Source organism: Coenobita brevimanus, chromosome 70 (assembly GCF_032717465.1).
Source record: "Coenobita brevimanus isolate Jiangsu-jjx chromosome 70, ASM3271746v2, whole genome shotgun sequence".
NCBI lineage: Eukaryota > Metazoa > Arthropoda > Malacostraca > Decapoda > Coenobitidae > Coenobita > Coenobita brevimanus.
In genome coordinates this window covers 25,448,127-25,471,756 of record NC_137023.1, presented here as the reverse complement: position 1 = coordinate 25,471,756, position 23,630 = coordinate 25,448,127, and positions in this window count along the sequence as shown.

The following is a 23,630-nucleotide window of genomic DNA, read 5'->3' as shown; positions in this document are numbered from 1 at the left end:
TGCCAAACCCTCTGTTACAACATTCATGAGCTTCTGAAAAGTGGCTGGTGCATTCTTCATACCATATGGCATTACAGAACATGCAAAAGTCTTTCCTAGTGTTACAAAACATGAGATCTCCCTAGCACGTTCAGTCATAGGTACTTGCCAGTATCCCTTTAACAAATCAAACTTACTTATGTACCTAGCCTTTCCGATCTTGTCTATGCAATCTTCCACACGAGGGAGAGGGTAAGTGTCTGTTTTGGTTATCTGATTAACACGTCTGTAGTCGATGCAAAGCCGCTGTGACCCACCTGGCTTAGGGACTAGAGTGACAGGAGAACTCCACTCGCTCTGACAGGGCTCAATCATCTTGTGGTCCAACAGGTGGCCAAGTTCCTTCTCGATGAGAGGAACTTTCACTGGGTTCACACGGTAAGGAGGCACTTTAACTGGCTTTGCGTCTCCAACATCGACATCATGCATCAACACACTGGTTCTTCCTGGAGTGGCATGGAACACTTGCGGGTACTCCTGCAGTAATGCCGAAAACTCCTGCCTTTCCTCGGGAGGTAGATGAGAAAGCTTAGTCTGGAGATCATTCATAATATCAGGATTTTTCCCCAAACTATCACTCAGGCTCATGCTGCATGGGAGAACTTCACTTGCAGAATAGGGTGGAACAGCTACAGTGCAGACTGGGTTATTTTCGTCCCGCCTGTGATATAACTTTAGCATGTTGATGTGACAAAGTTGCTTGTTCTTTCTACGATCTGGTGTGGCGATGACATAGATGACATCACTGAGTTTCTTCTCCACGAAATAAGGACCACTAAACTTGGCTTGAAGAGGTTGCCCATGCACCGGTAGCAGAATCAAAACCTGATCTCCTGGCTAAAAGTGGCGTAACCTGGACTTCTTATCATACCAAGTCTTCATCTTCTCCTGAGCAGCTCCTAAATTCTCTCTCGCCAGCTGTAAAGCAGAGGACAGCCGTTCTTTGAACTTCATCACATACTCCAGCAGGTTGGCGTCATCTTCCTCCGACAGCCAGCACTCCTTGAGTAGCTCAAGGGGTCCTCTTACTTCATGGCCAAACAGCAGCTCAAAGGGTGAGAAGCCCAGTGATTCATTTGGAGATTCTCTCACGGCAAATACAACGAATGGAAGACCTTTATCCCAGTCTTTCTGATATTCCAAACAGTATTTCCTGAGCATCGATTTGAGTGTTTGATGATATCTCTCCAACGCTCCTTGGGTCTGGGGATGGTAAGCTGAAGACGTGATCTGGGTGATGCCCAACTCTTTCAGAGACTGCCTGAATACATTTCATATGAAATTACTTCCCCGGTCTGACTGTACCTCCTTAGGCAGACCAAACTTGGTGAAGAACCCTAGCATTTCCTTAACCACGTTCTTTGCTGAGGTATTTCTAAGTGGAATGGCTTCAGGATAACGAGTAGCCATATCAATCAGGGTCAACACATAAGAAAATCCTAAAGAAGTCTTAGGAAGAGGGCACACAATATCCACCAACACACGGGTGAATGGTGCCTCAAAAGGAGGAATGGGAACTAGAGGTGCAACCTTTTCGGTCTGATTACACTTCCCCACAACTTGACAGGTGTGACAAGACTTACAATACCAGGAAACATCCCTGAAGATACCTGGCCAGTAGAAGTGTTTCAAAATGCGTGCCACAGTCTTCCTCACTCCAAGGTGTCCTGCCAAACTGGAATCATGAGCCACTCTAATGATATCCTGCCTACAAAAACGAGGGATGACAACTTGATGTACAACCTCCCATTCACAGTCGGCTGATGCTGTTGGGGGTTTCCACTTTCTCATAAGTACTCCTGATTTTATATAATAACAAGTAGAAGCACCAGCTGACTCTTCCTCACTGCAAGCAGAGTTAGCTAGACCTTTCAACTCAGGGTCAGCAACCTGCAACTCAACCAACTCTTGACGAGATAAATTATCAACACTATGGGGTACTGCCTCATCTGGTGAGTGGTCCAAATAGCAAGAAAAGTGTCAGCTAGGATAACATCATCATCATCATTATCCTCTAAGTCACCAGTAACTTTAGACTTAGCCCTAGTGACAGCACATCCAGAGAAAACGTCAGGGATATCACAATCCTGGGTCGCAGTCACTGGTTCACTAGACAACTGAGGAGCTGGACACACTTGACTTCCACCAATATCATTTCCAAGTAAGAAAGTTACACCTGACATTGGGAGTGTCTCAACCAACCCAACCATAACGGAACCATTAACAAAACCAGACTCTAAATTCACTCTGCACAGAGGGACAGAGAAGTAATTATTCCCTACACCTTGTAAGATTACAGTTTCATCAGAGGAATTAACATTAGAGCCTAAAACACTGGTCAGCATAAGGGATTGGCAAGCACCTGTATCACGATATATTTTAACTGATTTCCTGTTATTACTGTCCAGAGGACTGACAAAACCATCAGACAGGAAATTAGCACATGAACTCTTGAGAGTGTCACCCACGTTACTGCTCAAAAGAGGAGCTCCATCATGAGAATTTAATTTACCCCTCAAAGCAGGTTCAGTTAACTCAGTTAAAGAATTCTGGGAACTCTCAAGGGTGGACACTAGACCAATTGACTGAATATTTAAAGACTCCTTTTTGTTCACATCACGCTGTCTCCTGAAACATCTCTCCGTAGTATGACCAAGCTTACTACAATAAGTACATTTACGTTTCTGAAATCTAGAGGTGAAGCTGGTATTTACTTCCTGAGAAACATCATCCTTATTCTCTTTCTTGTTACCTGTACTCTGAGTAGAGGCAACGCACTTACTCTCAGCTTTCCTTTTTCCTCCAGAATATCTCTTGTGAGTGAGAACATATTCATCAGCTAAAACTGCAGCATCAGACAAATTATCTATTCTTCTCTCATCAAGATATAGGCTTACATCCTTACTAATACACCTTTTGAAGTCCTCCAGCAAAATCATCTGCTTAAATTTACCAAAATCAGAATCCACATTCTTAGAATTTAACCACTGCTCTAACAGATCTTCTTTGATTTTTGCGTACTCAACATGGGATTGCTTATCTTGCTTGTAAGTTGTCCTAAATTTTACTCTATAGGCTTCAGGAACAAGCTCATAGGCCTTAAGAATCAAGCTCTTAACTACATCATAATTATCAGATTGATCCTGAGGCAAAGATGCATGTTACTTGAGCTTTACCGGTGAGAACAGTTTGAAGGAGTACTGGCCAATACTTTTTAGGCCAATTAAAACCTGTAGCTACCCTCTCAAACAACTGAAAATACTTTGTTAAATCAGATTCATTAAAAGGAGGGGCATGTTTAACATTTTTAGCCACATCAAAATCATCAGAGCTAGATGATCCAGTTCCACCTTGTTTCATGCGATACTCATGGTCTACCTGAATCCTAGCAATTTCAACTTGTGCCTCAGCCTCCTTAGAACGGGCCTGAAATTCCGCCTCCTTAGCCTGAGACTCAGCCTCCTTAGCACGTGCTTGAAATTCAGCCTCCTTAACACGAGACTCCGCCTCCTTAGCCTGAGCCTCCTGCTGGGCTAGCTGTAACTTAGCTAATTCAATCTGCGTTTGCTCTTTTGGAGGAGTTACATTAAACAAGCTTTCATTAATCATGTCAACAATTTGATCTTTAGAATGATGAGAGCGAACAGCAATTCCCAATTGTTGAGCAACAAGCTTAAGTTCATTCTTTGTTCTGTTTTCTACATCACACACTGTTTGCACATTTGACAAAAAATCTTTGGCTTCATCAAGTGTAGTAATAGTAGACATCATGAATAAGTAACAGTCACAAAATATCAAGCAATATCCTTATGATAATATCCTGAATATCCTGATAAGAGGTCGCCAAATTTATGTTACGGAACAGAGAAAGATAACGTACTCTTTAAGTGAGAATACTAAGAGTCACTACTGTCCCGTAAAGTTCCAGGTTCAAAACAAAAGAGTTAGGTAAAATTACAAGTTAAAGTTTAATGCTCAAACTAACAACAAAACATTCAGAACTCATAAGGATAATGTAATGGCAAATAAACAGGTTAAATATATGGTTAACTGCAATAGCCTCTATTAACACGAAATTAGCAATGGTAAATTTATCTAAGTCAGCCCTGATAAAATGAAAATACACCAGGTAATGCTCAGTTAATGCAAGATAAATTATTACAGATACAAACTATTATCAAAAATGACTGACATAAAACCCAACATCAATCAAAAAACCTCACTAGGCCTAAGAATTAACCTTATGCTACACAGTACAAGAAAAAATACAACAGTTATACTCAAATTACACACAGCTCCTAGATGTTTGGAGATTTCTTGAGCACTCACAATAATAATAACTGTACAGGGGAGGACAGAGATGAGAACAAAATGAGGAGCAGATCTAAGTGGCAATGATGCAGAGACTGAGCTCATTATATAGGGGCCAGCAGAGCTTGATACAACTTGTAAGAAGGACGCACAAATGAAGCCATGGGGACAAAGAGATGAAAATCCCACACTGACAACAGAAAGGACGACTTACTCTACTATAACGGTAGAAGGGGGGGACTGAGACAGAACACGCTCGTGATCAAACATGCAGCAACTGTGCGTTAAAATTACACAAAGGATGATGAAATCATAGGCTATGTAACAATATATATATATATATATATATATATATATATATATATATATATATATATATATATATATATATATATTGCCAGACGCCTCAATCCCGTTCGGGGTGGCCACAAACAAATAGCCTCCACGTCGCCCTGTCCCCCGCCATTTCACTGCCCCGCTCCCAACTCACACCCCCCCCCTCTCATATACCTCTCCACCCCATCCCTCCATCTCATCCCCACCTCCCCCTCACTCACATACACTCTCTTCGTCAGTCCTTCACCCTCCATCCTCTCCACATGGCCAAACCACCTCAGTGTATTCCTCCTAACGCTTCCCATCACATTCACATCCACACCACAACGCTAATTTATGTCCTCATTTGTCAGCCTGTCTCTCCATGTGACTCCACAGGCTTCTCTTAAATAACTCATTTCCACTGCTCTCACCGTTGATTGTGTCCTTCCAGCAACGTCCAAGCTTCGCTTCCATACGTTAGAGTTGGCATCACAATACTGTCATGTAGTAACTTTTTCACTTCCATGCTCACTTCCTTGCTTCTTATCACGGCTTTCAAGGAACTAGCAATCTTTCTTCCCTGCTGTACCCTTTCAAGCACTTCACCCCCCAAACCTCCATCCTTACTCATCACACTACCCAAGTACTTAAACGTACTCACATTTTCCAATTCCTCACCATCCAACCTCACTGTACATTCACTGACTTCACCTCTCTCAAAGACCATCACTTTACTGTTCCCTACATTCACCTTTAGATTCCGTTTCTTACACACTCTCCCAAACTCATCCACCAAGCCTTGCAGCTCCCCTTCGTCTTCACTCAACAACACAGTATCATCTACAAATAACAGTAAAGGGAGTTTCCAAACACTATCCTCTCTCACCAGGGCAACTCCAACATCCACTACCCTACCTTGTACCTCTTTTGTTACCCCACCCATGAACAGATTGAACAACCATGGAGACATGACACATCCCTGTTTCAACCCAACCTTCAAAGAGAAAAATTCGCTCAGTTCACCATCCACACGCACTGCAGCCTTGGCACCATCGTACATACTCTTCACAGCATTCAACAACTTCCAATCTACTCCATATATTCTTAATACGTTCCACAATCCTTGTCTATCCACCCTGTCATATGCTTTCTCCAAATCCATGAAAGCAGCATACAACTTCTTTCCCTTCTCTAGAAACTTTTCCACTAAAGATCTAAGAATGAATATCTGATCTACACAACCTTCCTAAAGCCTCCCTGTTCTTCTCCAACTAATTCCTCTGTTCTTTCTCTAACTCTGTCAATAAGTATCCTACCATATACTTTTCCTATTATACTAGGAATACAAATGCCCCTATGATTACCACACACTTCTTTTTCCCCTTTTCCTTTGTAAAAGGGAATAATTATACCTGACGTCTAATTCTCCGGGACTCTACCTTCCTTCCATGCCAATCTGCACATTTTTCACATCCATTCTCCTACTATCTCTCCCCCATACTTCAGCATTTCACCACACACTCCCTCTATTCCTGGGGCTTTCCCCAATTTAACTTTCTTCATTGCTTCCACAACTTCTATCCTACTGATTTCTTCCTGTCTTCTCACCTCCCTCCTTCTCCCAGCCATTCCCCAGCCACTTATACTCGCATTACTTCCATCCTGTATGTTCAACAATTCCTGAAAGTGTTCTTTACATCTGCTCACTTTTTCTCCCTTCTCCACTAGTAATCTACCATTTTTATCTTTCACTCCCCTGCTAACTTCACTTCCACCCTGTCTTACTCTTTTCACCTCATTCCAGAACATTTTCTTACAGTCCCTCCACTTTACACTCAAGTTCCTTCCAATTCTTCATCCACTCTCTTCTTACTCTCTCTTACTAATCGTTTCACCTGTCTCTTTCTTTCTACATATAACTCTCTCTTCCGCCTCTCAACTTCTTCCACGCCCCTGTTTCTCATCCATTCATTGTATGTTTTCTTCTTTTCTGCCACAGCCTGTCTCACCTCTTCATTCCACCACGCTGTTCCTTGCACACCCCTCCGTCTTCTCTTCATCCCACACACCACATCACATGCTGCACATATTTCTTCTGTAAATATCCTGCACACACCTTCCACGTCCCCCATCTGCTCCAGTTCATATTTGCCCAATTGTTCCTTCACTTCTTTCTTATACTTTGCCTTTTTCTCATCCCCTTGTAACCTTTCCACTCTCCTTACAAATACTCCTTCTTCCTGTCCTTCCCTTCTTCTATTTCACCATCCTAATTGGACCTTGATTCTGGCCACCACCAAGTAGTGGTCAGAAAGTCCACTCCCCAAACCTCTATAAGCTCTTGCATCCATTACACATTTTCGTAACCTTTCATCCACGCACACATAATCAATCATTGCCTTCCTTTCATTCAGTTCACCACCCACCCTTCTCATCACTCGCCATAAATACCTGTGGATCATTTTGTGCCTGAAGAGGGTATTGGCTATCACCAACACCCTCCCAACACAAATGTCCACTAACGCACTGCCATTCTCATCTATCTCAGAAGGCACACCCCACTCACCAACTATTCCATCCACCTTGACATTCCCTACTTTACCATTCATATCACCGATCAAAAACACTAATTCCTTCCAAACTTTTCCATGCACACTTCCACATTTGTCCAGAACTCTTCTCTCACTCTGCTTGCACGATCTTGTGTTGGCGCATACACACACACAATCGCCCACATTTGTATTCCAACTTTCAATCTTACCCACACAATCCTTGACCCAACTGATCCATACTCTCTTATGCTCTTCTTCCATGTTTTATTCACAACTGTAGAAACTCCTTCTTTTGCCCTCTCATTCTCACCTACTCCTGCACATATACCCCATCCATACATACTCCCATACTCCCATTCTCTCACACTCCACTCTTTTCAGTTATTCCGCATAGATCAACTTTCGCACCCTCAAGCATCTGGACAACCTCTCCCTCTTTCACCTCATCATTCGCTCCCCTTACATTCCAGGTTCCAATTACCATGTCCTTTGTCCGGTCCTTGGTCGTCATACTGGGGGTGTATTCTTGAAAACCCCCCCTACCCCCAGGGTGGAAAAAACTCCTCACCCCCAGGGGGTATATATATATATATATATATATATCATCCAAACCTACATTGCCCTATGAGGGGCGTAGGAGCCCGGGGCTAGGCAGTTAGTCCCGACATTTAAGTATATATATATATATATATACTATCTTTCTCTCTCTCTCTTTATATATATATATATACTATCTCTCTCTCTCTTTATATATATATATATATATATATATATATATATATATATATACTATCTCTCTCTCTCTTTATATATATATATATATATATATATATATATATATACACTCTCTAAGAAGAAGTCCCCTCTTCTGACATTGAGAGGGCTCTCCCTACGTGCTAAGGGGTCTTTGTATGCAGGATGTGTTAGGAGTGTAATGCTGTATGGTAGTGAGACCTGGGCAGTAGAGGAGGAGGATATTCGTTGGCTCAGACATACAGAAATGACAATGATTAAGTGGCTGTGTAGTGCGTCCCTGCGTGCAAGATCCGGGGGGGGCTTGATTTACGTTGGAAATGTTGAGAGGTAGGTTGAGACTGGAGTGTATTGGTGTTGTGATGAGGAGAGGTAGATTGAGATGGTTTGGACATGTGGGGAGGATGGGGGATGACAATTGGGTAAGGAAGGTGAGAAGTGTTAATATTGGGGGTGGGGTTATGAGGGGTAGACCGAGAAAGACATGGGACGAGGTCATTAAGTGTGTCTTTGGGGTTAATGGACTGAACAGGGAGGCTGCAATGGATCGTGCAGCGTGGAGAGCCGCCATTAGCTGACCAAGGCCGACGCATGCAAGCATGTTGGAGCCTTTGAAAATGAAAATGAAAACGAAAAACGAAATATAGATAGATAGAGAGATAGATATAGATATAGATATATATGTAGATATTTATATACATATATATATATATATATATATATATATATATATATATATATATATATATATATATATATATATATATATATATTATATATCCAATATTCTTCAGTGCATGAAGCTATTCCGAAACAATTGTGAAGGACGCAGCCACAACTGCTACGACTCATCCCCCCTTACCCCAGAAGAGGGAAAAGATAAAATCACAAAGATTTCCAAGAGAAGATAGGAAGTCACGAACTGCAGTTGGGCCGACTGAATTGATGCACAGAATTCTCACACAGCTTTAAAATCAATACCTTCGGGTCAATCTGGAAAGAGTGGATGCTAGGGAAATAATTGCACCAGGAAATAAACTTTAAACACGTGCCCTTGTGCTGCCAGTGCGCTGTAGGTTATAGGAGAGATTGTTGGCGGGAGGAACTGAGAGCGGGGCAGCCGAGCGTGAGGGAATCTCCACTGTCACACACACACACACACACACACACACACACACACACACACACACACACACACACACACAACATTAACTATAAATTTGTACAGCATAACCGAGAATTGTTACCATCTAAAATCTGCATGTCTGCACAGCCTCCAATAGTACCAGGTACGTCGTCCAGTCTTCACTGTTACCGAAAAACGAACTCATGTCTGGAACCGTGCGCCCCCAGGCTAGAAATGCAGCCTATGTTGTGGCGAGCACTTTATCTGTTCATTTATTTTTAAAGAAGGTGGTTCACTATCCATCAGCTCACTCGATGCAGTGCTTTCTTCTGGTGTCTTTACACTGAATAAGAAACCGAATGACTTCATGTAACCTAGGAAACCATTTATTTTAGTGGGTGGTAATCATATAACTAAACAGACGGCTGGGGTCTAGTGGGGTTAGGAGCTGCAGCTAGATATGGCCCATAAGGGTTTACCTCTGAAGGGCAATGTGAAGATTATTGTTCACGTGAAATACTGCCATTCAGGGACAAGCGTCTGGCTACCCTTACCGTAGATAAGGAGAGTGAATACCCTAGCCCAGGGCCCCTAGGCTCCTAATGGAAAAATAATACTACGTGATGATGAACACGTATTTTAACATTACTGTCGATCTGAAACAAAGTGTATTAACAAAATGAATGTTGTGTATTATGTGTGTGTACCTTCGAGAGCCCCACACCACTCATTGTCCAGTCCGAATGTTGTACCACTCTATACTCACAACTTACCTCCCATGTCTGGATAATAGCAAGGGACGGGTTAAGAGGATGAGGACTGAGAGTTGAAGAGGGTGAGGAGAGGCATGACTCCCGTCCGCCAGTGCTCTTGATATACAATATGAAATTGCCGCTGCGCTGGAAGCGCCTCCTGCACATACACAGCCCGTATGCTGAGCACGTCTATCCATTGACGTATGTATTTTTCGAAGATTTATGTTTACCGAAGAAAATAATAAATCGATCTGAAATAAATATACTGCTATTAATGCATTCAACTTTTCGAACACTAGTACAGACATTATTAAAACACCAGTTGCAGGATTTTCTGACACTGTACCGTAACTGTTTGTTGGAGGTGTGATGTGGTGTAGTGTGATGTGGTATGATGTGGGGAGGTGGTTTGGTGTGTTGTCCTGTGGTGTGGTGTGATGTGATGAAGTGTGGTGTAATAAGATATAATGTGTTGTGTTGTGGTGTAATGATGTGTGGTGCATCGTGCTGTGGTTTGGTGTGTTGTCCTGTGATGTGGTGTGATGTGATGAAATGTGGTGTAATAAGATGTGGTGTGTTGTGTTGTGGTGTAATGATGTGTGGTGCATTGTGCTGTGGTTTGGTGTGTTGTCCTGTGGTGTGGTGTGATGTGATGAAGTGTGGTGTAATAACATATGGTGTGGTGTGTTGTGGTGTAATGACGTGTGGTGCATTCTGTGGTGCGGTGTGGTGTGATGTGGTGTGGTGTAGTTTGATGCGGTGTGGTGTGGATGAGGTGTGGTGTGGATGAGGTGTGGTGCGGTTAGGTGTGTAGTGTGGTGTTGTGTGGTGATGTGTGATGTGGTGTGGTGTGGTGTTGGAGTGTGGTGTGATGCTGTGTTTGGGAGTTGTGTAGTGTTGTGTTGTGATGTGGCGTCATATTATGTTGGGATGTGGTGTTGCGTTGCTTGTGATGAGGTGCAGCCTAATCCTGTGAGTGTACACACACACACACACACACACACACACACACACACACGGGCGGCCTGGCGTGGAGCGTGGAGCGTCTGAGGCAGATCAACGTGCCTGCTTTGCACTCTCCACCAGTCACTTCAGCCGCAGTAAGTCTAGCTCCGGCTGTCATGCTCTCTGCTCCCGGGCGTACGCTGCCGTGATTCCTGCTATGCACACGCTGATAGCTCTTTGAAATATCTATCAGATAGACTGCAATCTTATCCCAGAGGATGGACGGGAGTGTGAATTACTACCACTGGGTTTCACTTCGGTATTCCCTGCACTCCTGATGTATGGACGGCTACACCAAACACTGGAATTCTCTATATTATCCCCTTCATTCCAAGAACGTACTTTTTCCAGTTTTCCAGCATTAGAGGAAATCATTCAGCCTAGAGGAGACGTTTAGTTGCAGCTGGGGTAAATGAACCTCGTTTCTAGTCCGCCCACTCTTAACCGTCCCTCTAAAACAATAAAAATTCGCCTGGAGGCAGCAGTGATAAAATATACAAGTGAATCATCATTAACGTTCTTGCTGCTGTGGTTGTCCCTTGATTAACCAAACTCGCTTCTCGTTAGCTTTAATTAGGTGCAAAATTGTTAGCAGCCCAAATGGGTCTCGTTATGCATGAACGCATGTATCGAATAATGGAATTTTTTATTTATCATATCAGCCCAAGGACTTTTTTTAATATTATTTTTGCTGTCTCCGTGCGAATTTAGACAACTTAGAAGAGAAAACAAATTGGAAGGTTTGAATATTGACAACATTTACCTATTCATTATTGGGTTAATCTTTGATCTGAACACGATCATCTAGATTTAGCAATAATATAGTACAAAATAGGGCATCGGATATAAGTGGCCTGCTCTGGGACTGCCTTGGGCTTCTCTGTTCAGAATACAACCGTCTGACCTTACCTGGATTATGATACAGGGATCTTAGTAATCAGGCAGAATGAACATCCTGGCATTTTTTTTTAACCTACTACATACCACTGCAGTGATTTTCCACGGCTGAGTGAAATCGTGTGCCTTAGCCAAAAACAAAATACAGATATTACATGTCACAGATAAAGGGTTGGATTTACAGCGAATATCAGTAGAGCATGCACGGACACCAGTTCCCTTACAACATCCATTTCACACTAAATATTGCATTCACAGTCATCGAACAGCATCAAACACTGCTTTATAATAACTTTCAGCTGCAAAGAACTTCCAGAATATTCGGCTAAGTGAAGGTTATTGGTACATAGATACATTGCTTATCACTCTATGCCCGTCTACCATCGACTCCGTATTTACTTTAACAGGAGCGGAGAGGCATGGGGTTAGGCCAGCAGGTCTCGAAATAAAAGGCGAGGGTGACCACTCCCTCTTCCCTGAGTGACACTATTTGAACAATTAACCCCAACTACTCCCAGGATGGAAACCCTCATGGGCCAAATAAGATCACCAAACGTTCCTTAGGTTATATGGTTAAGTAGTTTTTCATCGAGTGAGAAGATGAAGGCCTCCCTCACCTACGCAGATATACACATTCAACGTATTCCTTACTCTTTTCTTATTCAGTTACTGGTATTATCTAGTGGTAACATGAACAAAATCATTAGACATCATATATAAAAGATTAACCTCTTCAGTGGTCCATTTACTTTTATTTTCATTATTTCTAGAACATTTTATTCAGCTCAGGAAACACACTTCAAACTCAGGTCATTAGTTTAGATTTACACTAGATTAACGCCTTTAGTACGACGAGCATATCCTGACGTTATTAAGTACAAAATTTAGACATCCACGCGTCAGACATGAGGAACCGGATTTTTATGAAGCTAGGAGACTTAACACCTCTTCCATGGCGATTTATCTTGCTTTTAACACCTCACTATATTCTCATGTGCTGTTTATTGCTATTAAGTATCGACATAGTAAATATATCATATACGACATCATTCACAACCAATATTTAGCATTAAGCATGAAGGGAAAAGGAGCTAATCAGTCCCTGGGCTGACGAAAATAAACCGAATTAATCTCGTATATGTAGAACTCACAAAGTCAACTAAAGCAAGTCAAAGTTAAATCCCTTCAGAGAGCTGATGCTTATTCCTTATACCTCCAGACTCTTCTGTACTTTTGCGGAGAGGCTGTTTGAGTTGGAGGGGTCTGATGTAGCACTTTTAGCCCCTTCATTATTATAGGGCGCTCTCTTAACCTAAATTTAATCGTCATGTAGCAGCAAAATATATACAATAAAAACAACAATCTCGGGCAGAAGAAATTTACACATTTTTGGTAGTATTCTAAATGCCTGATGGAAACTGAACTATACTTAAGAGAAACAGTTAAGTTTCTTAAGCCAATACATATATTATGAACCAACTACCTTAACCTTCTAATGGTCCCTCCTTCTTTAGTATAATATTCCAGCAACTGTTATACAATTATTCATTTGAAGGTGAATCATGGGATTCCCCAGAGCGTTAACTTTCGTTAACTGACGCAGATTTACTGAAACAAACAAACAAACAAATAAAGAAATTAAAATGACAAATTTTCTGTACTGTTTAATGTTGGTGGTTATATTTATGTTGTATAGGAACTAGTGAATAGTTTGTGTACTTGATGTGCCTTTCCCATAGTCCGTCCAGTTCACATTGGAGATATTAGTCCTTTTGATGTTTATTTTTTGCAGCTCAGCGGTAAAGTAAGACAATCCTATGGCTCTAAATTATTGACTTGGCACTGCTTCGTGAAGAGCATTGTGTACTAGTATTAATTTCTCGTTACAGCTCAGCAGTCAAGGAGAGGTGACAATCTTAGGACAAGGTAAAGTGACACAGTACATAATTGGTGGCGTAGTCCCAGAAAAGATAATGTGGGCGTACGGTTCATCAAACCTTACATTCCTTTGTTTTGTTTGTCCTGTTCCCATAAAACTGTCACACACTTTTACAGCAGCTTCCAAACATTGAACAGCCTACCCATTATTACTATTATTATTATTATTATTATTATTATTATTATTATTATTATTATTTAAGAACTCCACTTTCTTTGGAGTTCTTACTGATATTGTAGATACTATTTTTTTTTTTCTGGGGAGTGGTGGGGGAGATCTAGAAGGCTGCCATTTCAAGAGCGTTTGAGATAGACCTGAAATTTTCAGGCGTAATGTACCTTAGTTGCAGGCTTCTTTTGGCACATATTTTCCCTATCACTAGCACTGCACTAGGGCCCTCTTTTTTTTTTTTTTTTTTCTCTCCTGTACAGCGGAAACTACTAATTCGATTGCTTTGCAAATGTTCCAATATGTAGTCGTCAACATATACTGGTGCACCTGGGTATTAATAATGAGATCAAACATTTTTTTATATATTGAGGAAAATCAAAATGGCCACCTCATGCCTGAAAGTGCTAAATCGGAAAGTATTTGACCGATCTGGACCAAACTCGGTGGAAATGAAGTGGGTCATGAGTGAACATGATCTACATAGCATGAATCACCTTGACCTTGATGTCAAGGACACATATCAAAATCCATAAAAAGTCCCTTAATATTAATGTCTATAATGATAACAAAAGTATTTTCATCTGGAATGTTGAGTTCTTTGAATATTGCTACAGCAACTTCAGAATTCTAGTCTTATTTTTATTATTATGATCTCCGTGAAAATAGTGGGGTAAACCATACTGCGTCGTATCCCTCCACTCTATCATTGTATATAATGTTTTGGATCAACATGCTGCACTTTATGCTCTCTCTCAACTCATCATATATGGTATGGGGAGGGGCATACCACTGACATGAACCACATTACCTTTTACGAAACATTTCTTTGAGCTAACACGTCTCTTGTGTTTCAGTAACAAGTATCTTGAGAGCTTCATTCCCCCCTCCCCCCCTCGAAAACCACTATACAAGAACCTTCGCCACATTTTAAATGCTCAACTCTCTTTCTGAAATAGAGTAATATTCATATGCACTCTTAAATACAAATTTCACAGACGGGTGTCCAAAGTTAACGTAATGAAGCTCTTGTTTTCAGCAGGCTTAACTGAGAAGCTCTCGTGACCCGCACCAGGAAATACTGCTGCTTGTTTGCGTCCCCGCTTGATGAACTGCTCAGGAATTAGTGTTAGCATGTTAAAAAGTTAAATGCCAAGCTTCACCTTGTAATTGCCTGCATAAGCAGTAAATTCACCATTTGAACTTTTGCCGCGCCTCGCAATAAAACAAGTTAGTATTAATGTTTAAAGGAAGGTTAATATTTACGTTTTGTATCGCAGTTCAGTTTTCTCCTGGACACCAAACACCAACCCTACCATTCTTATGCTGTTATCAGAGAAGAGACAGTCGAAAATACGAGAGTCGAAAACTGCCTTGGTCATGGTAGTGATAACTTGGAGGGCAACAGAGATATATGAGAAAATTCACTTCCCTCTTTTGTTAGCTTACCGGTATAAATCGCGAGGAACAGTACCACAGTCAGTGCTTCTTTAGAAATATATCTGCCCTGTCTTATATTTCAGTTACTTTTTTCCAGGCTATGTAGTGTACGAGAGTGGGGTAGCTAGAAACAATTGGAGAGTACGAGCATGAATTAGGTGAAGAATTGAAGTGGGTGAATAGATGAGGAAAAGTGGCGTGTGTGGGAAGTGGAGACAAAACCTTTGTTATATGCCAGGGATGTGTTCCAGAATGCCTTTTTCATACATCTGGTACTGCAAAGCGGAGAGGTAGGTAAAGAAACAGCCTTATATGTAGCAATGGAACGTTCATAGGCAATCTTTATTTTAATTTACTGTGGACCTTAATAATGAAAAGACATCCAGGGCAACACAGAACAACTTTTACTGTGGTTACTGAGTATGAACAAAAATACCTGGATCCACATGGCAATAGAGAGCTTGATATGAACCACACTAGGAGACAAAAGTTACTCTAATAGTTTACTGCTTCAGTTTCTATATTCCCTGCAGGCTATACTGAGAGAGGCTGGCTTAGTTCATCTGCCTTTAGATGACGCTTTTTATTTGATATGAAGAGCCAGGTAAGGCACTGATGTCCATGTCCGTAGTGTAAGGCAGACACAGCGTTAGAGCAATGTTGTCCCTACTATACTTACGTAACTATCCGCCTTCCCAGCACATGCGTGAGTCAGTGTACCCTTCACTTCTCCACTTGTGGCCGCAGTCTAATCAGTGTAGGTGTCCCTAGCACCTCTTGCGTACCTACTTGTCTAGTTGCAGCATAATCATGATAAAATTAAAGCCTCTACAGAAAGGATGAGTGGGCACTGTTTCACACAGCTTATTACGAGAGATGCTATAACTCAGTCAACCAGAGCTCGTCGTTTCATTTTATTCTTGGTGCTAATAAATGATTTAATTCAGAGTAAGAAAGCCCGTTGTGAAGACTTTAATGCCACAGTACATCTAATTCCTCCAGTTCTAAAGTTTGGGGACAACAGGAACAAAATGGAAACTATGGCACTGGATTATAGCGGTTAAGCTTAATAAAAACAGTCCGGCGGCAATAAAATTTTGATAATACAGATGTCATGGTGGTCCAGGAAGAATAGGGAATATTGAACTGCCTTCGCTGCGAGAGGTATTTATTAGGCCTAAATAAAATTACCTTGTTGTAGTAAACATTGGCTGACACGACCGTTGATGGGTTAACGGAGACGGATGTCATATATTTACCATGTAAGGTCTTCCTTAAATTATCTGCCGGTAGCAACTAAAAAAAATAAAAAAGAAATCTTGGTGAAAAAGAGATTAATTCTCAGACTCCCATGGCTCACTCTCAGCTGAATAAAACTGTCTGGCCTTGCCTTCAATAGAAAACTGGAGTCTTAGATGAGAGTAAGTGACAGTTTTAAATCGCAGGCTTTTATAACGCATCCCCAGCTGAATACAATTGCCTGAGATTACCTGAAATGATATAAGAAAAATGAGGCGGCCTTGAGAGTGTTAATGGCCATCACTGTACTGAAAGTGTTATAATAAGACTGTGAAGGTGTAAGCATAATCCAGTTTACTGACGCCCAGTTGACTCTTAGAATACCAACCGCCAATCAACCAATTAAGTGTTTTCTTGCAGGAAACACAGTTTACTTTCATATTAGAATAACCATTTTTTATACCAGCCTATTCGTATCTAAAACCAAAAAACGAATCTGGACTGTAAATTCGGCTGTTCATTGTCGTCGTCTAAAGGAAAACTTGGTCATTGCAGAAACCCTGTCTGCATTAATGGCCTTCGTGTCGTTCATAGTCCATACACATGAATCTTACTATTTCCTTATATCAGCACTCTCTGGGATCCTTTACTCACTCTAAGCTGCAGCAAATTATATGTTGTTAGCCGGACAAGAAAACTCGAGTTGTCTTGACTATGACAGGTGTAAAAAACACTAATTTTTAATAATATTCAGCTTAATCCTGCATCATCCTTGAACATGCTAGGGGTTTCATTTACTCGGGACTTATCTTGGAATGATCATATTACATCTCTTGTAATATCTGCTTCCAAGAGATTAGATGTGCTAAGCAGACGCCGTTCCTTCTTTACCCCTGCACAATTGTTGACTCTGTACACGAGTTTTACCCGCCCCTGTGTGGAGTACAACTCTCATGTGTGTTGAGGTTCCTCACATACAGTTCTTCTTAATAGCGTGAAGTCAAAGGCTTTTCGTCTCATTAACTCTCCTCTTACTGACACCCTTCAGCCTCCGTCCCTTCGCTGCACTGTTGCATCTTTATCTCTATTCTATCGCTACTTCAGTGGTCACTGCTCCTTTGAACTGTCTGCTTGCATTCCTCCACCTCTTCGACGGGCGCGTAGCACCCGTGTAGCAGCAAACTTTCATCCATTTTCTGTCCAGTTTTTTAATGCAAGAGTTAATCGTTACTCCCAGTCCTTCATTTATGCAACAGGTCAGCTCTGGAACTGTCTCCCTCTGTCTGTCTGTCTTTCCTGCTTCCTATGATTTCCAGACTTTCAAACGCAGTGTGTCTAGGTATCTCGAAATGATCGGACCTTGAATTTGGCTCTCTCTTGTATTTTGTTTTTCTCTTGGAAGGAGCAGTTATTCCGGACTCGTGGCCTTTGGTTCCTTCTTCCTTGCATTAAAAGAAATGAGAATGTTAATGATGCCACCGTTAACGCTCCCAGGCTCCTCCACTCACTTGTATCGAAATAAAAATCGCTTGCCGTTACCTGGAATGCGATACGAGATAAGACGAGACCACGAAAAGGTTAACGATTCTATTTTTTAGACTATTAAAAATTAATGGATTGTCCTGAGGAAAATTTATGAAGGTGTCAAAAAAATTCGGTCTGTCTGTCCCGCAACACAATACTGGATTTGATGTCACTTTTGTTTTTCGTTTTCTTTATGGAACACCTTGTAACAGAGGATGAAGCCAGCCTGCATCCCACGACAGAGAACACAGTCCGCAGCGGGGCACAGTCAGGTGCAAAAGTTTACCATATATTTCATCTCATCTACGTCATCCTTCTGATTAATACTCCCAAGCTGTGGAAGGCTTGATATGTTTCTCTGTCCTAAGTGTGAAGCAGACGCAGTGGGATGGTGGACGAATTTTTGTCTCGGACTGCACGCAACATTATCTCATTACTTTCAGATTAGCTGCCGAACCACCTCATTCCAAAGACGTCTTTCGTACTTTAATCTTGTTCTCATCAGACGACTTTAATGGACCACCGTCAATGTGCGAACAAAACTTGAGTAACTTGATGACTCAGGAAAGGCATGCTTCAGTAAAGTAAGAGATATCAAAGCTATGTGTTAATCTCAACGCACTGAAGGAGATATGATCATAAATGAGGTCTCTGTCAAGGATAACTTTGGCTTATACTGCAGTGTGATATAACTCATAATTCAGTCGTTTAACACAAATAGCTCTTCCTAGTTTGGCTAAAGTGCCAGAGTCATCGAAAACGTAATGGAAAAATGACAGGCCTGTGCTGCTGGAATTCCTGATACTCATATGTACGATTGTTGTAAAAAGGAATGAATTAATGTTGAACGTGAATTATCTTTCTGCAACATTGAAGGATGGTCGCATAATACACACATGACAAATGACAGTAGTACACATAACCGGTTTCTAATGTTCATAACACGAGTATCTGTAGCCTAAACACAATGCCCTTCATTGAATATGGCAGCCAGTATGAGGCCTGTCATTATTACTCTACACTTCCTCTGGCACACAATTAATAGCTGCAAACAAACCAATTGAATATCGCATATTTTACATTCTGTTAGAGGGATGAAAATGATATTCTACGCCGTTGACACTAAAGACGTGTCTATGAATGTTGCTGAGGTCAGTTTGCCTTGTATGTTGTAGCTCCGTGTTTACAATGCTTGAGGGACAGGGGTTGCGAGGGTACGACTAGACTCTAGGTCTCATCGTCTTCGTTCTCGTCCTTACTACTGTGCTGTTCTTGCGGCTCGATAACCTCTTCAATATGTTGGTGTTTCTCAATTTATTCTTATTAATATCAGTTGAATAGAGTCAAGCTGGAAGGGACTATTCAAGCTGGAGAAATGGGATACTGTATAAGCTTCAATAATCCTTTCACTTCACAGCAAAATCGTCTGGTGGCAGGAATAATAAACCTAAATAATGGCGTCAGCATAATATGAAGTATATTCCTTCTGCTGTCAAACCGACTTATTCACATCAAGACAGGCTTTTCGAACTTGAAGGGTCAAGTATATGGATTTCAATAACCCCTTCACTAAATGAGATCTTCCTTATGCTAAAAATGTGCGTCTAGTGGTGGCCTGCTTTATATGAAAAACGCAACAGGGGAGTGAAAGGGTTAAAGGGATTAAAGGTGTGGACGCTGTGTGTGGCCACGTCCCATTGTGTCGATGCCTGGGCTTTATTTGAACCACGTGGAATATTTTGCACACACTATATGAACTTTCTCTTGACGAAATTAATGTGAAATTTGATGACAGAATTAAATACAGTGACATCACACACACACACACACACACACACACACACACACACACACACACACACACACACACACACACACACACACACACACACACATGAACTAAATGCAAATAGCATTACGTGCTCTTTTTACACTCCCGCTTATATCCACAAACCCGGAAAATGTGACCCCGTAAGTATACATTCGCACGCAAACTTCCAATGGCCCGGAGACGTATTTATAAACTGCCTTAAGCTTAGGTGGTGAGTATCATTGAGAGTATATAAGTTTTCCTTCATTTAAACGTTACCAAAATATTCACAGTCAAATCAAAGTGAATTTGTAAGTGGAAAATATAAAACAACACGATCTATAAAAACCCTTAGCATTAATGGAAACTTGTAAATGCTATACAGTAGATGGGCTAGGTCCTTTATAAATACTTCTCCCAGGCTTGCAGACATATACCCCTGCACACCCACACAAACACGCCGCACCACACAGACGGATCCAACATTTCATACTATTAACAGGAAGCGTAGCTGACACAAAACTCATGCATGGAATAGCGGTGAGGCGGAGAAACAGATGCCACGTTACACTCCCGCTCCCAGCACCACAGGCATCGTATATTACATGTGTGACCTCCAGACGTAGACACGACATCACTTTTCTCTCAAATACTAAGCTATCTGATATTACATGTGTGATATTTGAACACTAAGTGAAGTACCATTTCTTCTCAACTACCCACACGATTTGATATTTTGTATGTGGCATCCAAAGAAAGTTTGAAATATTACTCGCATTTCTTCCTTTAACTTCTAGTGTTAAATCAAAGTTCCAGTTCTTCTACGTGATATAACTGTATACCTATTACCTGACTCAGACAGTATAATTACGTAATATATAGCTGTAAAACCAGGACATTTCACTGATGCTCCTACATATTTGGACTCATTCATTAACTTTCCCTTCATATAGCCTATCGCATCGATTGACACACAGTATTTACTTTACCATAGCTGTAATTGTTAAACTGAAACTTTTTATTGCTATGGACGCCCTACATTACACTTTAAAAGCCACGCGATATTACTATTCTGAGGGAAATACTAACTGTTCACGGGTAAAAACCATCTTGATTAACCTTTCCGTTGTCACGGACACACGGAGTTATATAATTCAGGCTGCAATCAGATACTGTATTTTTAAGCCATTGAAAATTCCATTGGCCAGAGCATTAATTTATTTTATCAGAAATTCACGCATTCACTCAACCCCGGTTATTACTGTGAGGCAAAGGGAATGTGGTGTGTTGTAGTGAAAAGGGTCGTTACTGAGTAGGGGCAGAAAAGTCTAATGGTTGCATAATTATCAGGGCCAAACTTTGCAGGATGCAGCGTCAGGCAAGAGATACACTGACAGACCGACAGACAGATAAAATGGAGGAAATAGTATGATGATGCTGATGACGCGTGTACAGTACCTGCTGAAGATAAATTATTCAGAGTAATCGCAAAAGCATGGATTTACATAAGGCCAGAGAGATTATGATGATAATGATGATGATTAGAGTCTGAACATATACGTTCCGAGAGTAATCCCAAAAGCAAAGTGCTTCATAAATCCACAAAAATGGTGATTACTGAACGAATGAGTACTCAGATTACAACCAGAAGCAAAGAGCTACACAGAGCTGATAACAAAGTGGTACAGCGCGGTGGACACAGCGAGACAGGTACAGAGGCGAGGCACTCCATATTTGAAGGGTGGACGCAGGAGATGGAGAGGGCCGGGGGTAATGTATTGATCGCCAAGGCTGGGTTTCACCAAGTGTGTGCTAAGTTCTCCCACCCAGATGCTCTCTTACGTCCGTAATTTTAACGTCATCACACTCAGAACTCATTATTGTTTAATTCTACCTTCTATAGACAGAATAATTAAGGTTGTGGCGAAACTTTTCGAACTTGGAGAAGAGAGTAAAGGCCATGTTATTTAATATTTAGAATGCGAGAGCGAAAGCAAGCCCCCGATTATATAATAATTTTCGGAAGCATTTGACGAACAGAATATGTGTCTGGTTTCCCGGTATCGTACTTGGCTACATTCTGAGATGTGGGATGAAGGGTAATCAGTTCTAATATTCATCAGCACATAAAAAAATACGTCATATATATATATATATTTTTGTCATCATGGCCTCTGGTTTAATTATAAAGACCATGGGTCTATATTAATTCCGCTACCATTAGAGGCCTCTCTAAAGCTGAAGAAAAATTGTCTGGTGTCTGGGAGAACAACAGGAAAATACTCGTACGTCCTGGGGCTGAGAGGGTTATCACCATCAGCCTAAGAACGTCGGTAATTGTTTTATTCTTGCTACTTCCACACAGTAATATTCATCTTCGGGGATCTGCCTGGTATAGCAGAAATAAAAGGAGACTGAGACTATCTCACGCTTGTAGCTGGAAGACTCTCCCATAAGTAAAATATAATTGTTTAGCGATAACATAAATAAAAAAAAAAAAAACATTATCGGAGTGAACGGGTTAACGTCTTCAGAATAATTACGTCTTCTGTAGCTACTTCATTCGTCTTAACTGTATCTGTCTTAGTTGAGTGGTGTACTGTGTACTCCAATTATGTTAGCACACAGCTCAGAATGTGACGTCTTTTGCACCATATTCTATTTACCGTCAGAAAAGTGTATGCTGTTTACGAGAGACGACGTTAATGAAGAGGTGAGAAAGGCCCGTACTCTCGTCGATCAAGAAGGCTCCCTAGCACCTCTTCTTCAGCGATTTCTTTTTAATCCGGCCGGTTAATATAATTATATACCTTACTTATGCTATATCTGGCGATACTGGAACACAGGAGAGGAAAGTAACGCAAAATAAGCCCAATAAATCGCTTAGTAAGTGGTGTACAGAGTTTCCTTAACCGACGGGAATGCTGTCCAAAGCCTCCTTCATCCCCTACAGCACGATGCCATCACCAGACGCCTTGGTTCACTTGAGATTAGACTGTTTGGTGTAGGCAATAGACACAGCCTTAATTAATCCCTTCATCACCTGGTGAATCTTCCTCACCTAAATATAATCCATTTGAAACTACCATAGGAGGAAAAATACAATACTGAGTGCAGAGTTTAGAGAAGATGTAAGGGATAACTGTCTCTTCGACAGGTCCCTCAAGAGTTATCCATCCCTATTCAGTCCAGTGAGGCATGCTGAGTTTTGTTCTTGCTACCATCAAACGATATTACTGGGCTTAGGGAGAGAATATAAGCTGCGAAGAAGTTAAAGGAAACGGTTTCTGACCCTGTCACTAAAAATGGCTGCTCCAGTGTTTAAGAAGTCGGCTGAAGGAAGAAAGATTGTACTAAAGAATACGTTGTCGAACTGAAAGGGGTTAAGTATTAGTCAGAAGGTTTGTATAATTAACAGTATCAGTCTCGTAACGTGTTTTGACGGACACCAGTTTCAACTTTTTCACTACAGAACATTATTCAATGTAAGTTATAATTTCAGGGATGACAAAAAAAAGAGGAGGGGGAGTAGAGAGGAAAATTTCGGTATCGTAGTCAGGGTGTAGCCACTTTATTCCAATTACGTGTTTTACATTATTTTTTCTCCCTACCTTCAGACGATTGTATTAATCTTTGGAATTATAAAACTTGAGGTGTTACATATAGCATTCACTGACCCCTCCAGTACGAAAGGTTGGTCTTAACTATACAACACCGACTTGTCGAAACAAGAATTAAAAAAAAAAAAAAATAC